The 3174-nt window shown below is 42.6% G+C and overlaps 1 pseudogene; it reads left to right on the forward strand.

Moving 5' to 3' along the window:
• Positions 1–359: 359 nt before the first annotated feature.
• Positions 360–1012, forward strand: LOC121459983 (annotated as a pseudogene).
• The last annotated feature ends 2162 nt before the right edge of the window (positions 1013–3174 follow it).

Here is a 3174-nt window from a genome sequence, read left to right on the forward strand (position 1 = left end):
CAACACAACGATTCAAATCAGATCAAATCAAACCGAATTAGAAAAAGCCTGGGTTTAATGGAGAGAAATGCTCCTGGAAGGAGACACGAAAGTCAGACTGGGAAACCACTGCTGTGTTCAGGTGGGCCAATTTAAATATCCTGTGGGAGTGGTCTTGAGCATCTCTCAAGGAGGGGTCATCATTTGTTTTCTGAGATGCAACAGGGTTTAGAGAGAGATGGGGGAGGGGCTTAGGGTGGAGCTTCCACCCAAACACTCCAGACTCTTTGGATATATGGATGCCAGAGGCTGGAGTAGAGCCTCCACCTGAACACTTTCAGCCTGGGGATTTTGGCAGTCTGTTTTGCAACCCCTGCATCATGGCCTCTGGAGGACTTAGTAGAATCTTGGGGATCATCCTGACCCTGCTTTGCTGGATCAGTGCTCTGGTGTTCTGTGCTTTGTCCATGTGAATGGTGACATCCTTCATCACCAACAGCATCGTTGTGGCCCAGATGGTGTGGGAAGGGTTGTGAATATTTTGTGTAGTCTGGAGCACTGGTTAGATGCAATACAAGGTGTATGACTTACTATTGGCACTGCCACAGGAACACAAACCACAAGAGCCCTCTTGTATCATCATCACCCTCCTCATTGGCCTGCTAGGCCTGCTGGTCTACCTCGCTGGTGCCAAGTGCACTACCTATGTGGAAGACAAGAATTCTAAATCTTCACTGGTGTTCATCTCTGGGATCATCTTTGTCATCTCTGGGGTCCTGACCCTAATTCCTGTCTGCTGGACTGTCCACTCCATCATTCAGGACTTTTATTAACCCTTTGGTGGTTGATGAACAAAAGTGGAATCTGGGGGGTCTCTCTGAGTTGGGCAGTTTCAGGCCTTTTGCTGCTATGCTGTGCCTGCACCTCTGGAGAGCCCCAGGGACCTGGTCATTACATGGCCTGCTCTTCCACATCTGCCCCATAATTAGGCTCTCAGGGACCCTCCTCGGGCCCCACCTAGAATTATGTCTGATGCTCACTGGGGAGTGAGGCTCTATTGGCCAAGGAACTTTAGGACCCTGAGCTGAATCATCAAGAAATGATGCCTAGTAGTTCTGGTGCTTCTCTTCTTGTTTTTCATTTCCAGTACTGGGTATTGAACCTGGGGCCCAACATGTTTGATAGGCAAGCACTCTACTAGAGATCTATATAATACCCTGCCCCAGGATTGGTTCTAATTGTTGAAACAGGGTATCATTATGGAGGTCTGACTGCCCTTCACCTCTAGTTTTCCTGCCTCAACCTAAGCACGGACTCTGCCCAGCTCTGCTGTTGTCATTTCCCATTTCTAGACAGTGCGTCAGGAGGGGTGACACTTTTAGTCTGCATCGTTATTCACTCTGGGCATCTTCTGTTTTGAGACCACTTGTGAATCCGGCCTTTATGGTCCTCAAGATGACCTGTCCGAAGGGTTCCTGCTGCTCTTGCTGGAGGAAACTCACAGGACAGACATTTCCCTGTCCACACAATATTTTATTAAATAAAACACGAATTCTAGAATGTGCACTAAAACAGACATGCAGAGAAAGACCTTATCTGAGTATAGATAGCCACAGGCTTAGAATATCTAGAATATCGCATCAGTGTTCAGGGTTTGCACCATTACTGCATCCTCTCTTTTCCTCCAACAGATAGGGGAATTAAGGAACATTACAATCAAGAGCCTATGAAATGCTATAACATCACTCAAGTAAACAGAGCTTGTTAAGTCTGTTTACAAGACAGGATCTTAAAAATGAATGTTCCCATGCTCTGAGTTCACTAATTCTTGTGAAGGAATTTCACTAGGGGCATGTATTTTGTTCCCAGAATAGGAAAATTTTGATATAGTTCTCAAAGAGGTTATGCAGCGCAGGAAGAAAATTTAATGCCAAAAGAAGGTGGCCGAAAGCAATTTCCAGCTTGAGCTACTGTGATTTTATCTAATAACATTTGTAATGAAAACATGCTATACACCATCAATTATTACCTCAGGATAATTCAGGCATCACTGGATAGCACTTTCGGCCTATTTTATCAAGCTTATACCTTATCTTTTGACTGCTGTCTCTGCCTCAGATGCAGCCCAACTCCAGGGGCTCCTTCATGTACACATCACCTGGCCTAGAAATTCATGGCTGTTTGGTTCTGTGGCCTGCATTTGCTTGGTGCAGATACCCAATACAACCACAGCACATACTCATCAGACACTGGTTTCACTGCAATGAACTAAATTCATGTGAACTCTCCCACTCTCAGGCTTACTGCAAATTAATTCTCAAAGCTCCCCCTGTTTTAAAAGACAGACCACTATAGTTGGCAAATATGTCCAAGGTTCTAGACTTAAAACCAACAATAGTCCCAAAAGCAAATGATCTGACTCAAAAACCAGCCTTAACCCCTGGACTGTATTGTTTTCACGTCTTAATGTAAATCAATATGTGTGCTATGAAGTCAATTCTGGTTCACTTAAAATAAGTAAGGCTAACAAACAGCATAAAGTATTTTGGAGTAACTCTTAGAAAACAAGTGAAAGACTTGTATGACAAGAACTTTAAACCTTTGAAAAAAAATTGAAGAAGACATCAGAAAGTGGAAAGATCTCCCATGCTCTTGGGTAGGTAAAATTAACATAACAAAAATGGCAATCTTACCAAAAGCAATCTACAGATTCAATGCAATGCCCATCAAAATCCCAGCAAAATTCTCCACAGACCTTGAAAGAATATAAAGCAAAGAAAATCAGCCTACAAATCACAATCCCAGAGAACCTAGACAACAATGAGGCTGCTCAGAGAGACATATATATATTATATATATATATATAATCTACAAGGGAAGTATAAAAAGACAAGAGTTCCTGAGTATATTGGGAGCATGGGGAACCTAGGAGAGGGTTGAAGGGGAGGAGAAAGAAAGGGAGGGGAGCAGAGAAGAATGTATAGATCAATAAAATCAATAAAAAAAATAAGTAAGGCTAATCACAAAATAAAGTTGATCCTAAAGTATTTTTTGCTTGTTTGTTGCATATCTAATTGATATAGTTATCTAAATTATTCTATTTTCAATAAAATGTTGGGAGTCAGATATTGGAGTAAATACCTGGTAGACCAAGAAAGTGCAGAGGAATGACCAGCTGACCCTCTCTCCACATTT

Source organism: Microtus oregoni, unplaced genomic scaffold, assembly GCF_018167655.1.
Source record: "Microtus oregoni isolate MIOR12 unplaced genomic scaffold, Mior012 000020F_ref0000438, whole genome shotgun sequence".
Lineage (NCBI taxonomy): Eukaryota > Metazoa > Chordata > Mammalia > Rodentia > Cricetidae > Microtus > Microtus oregoni.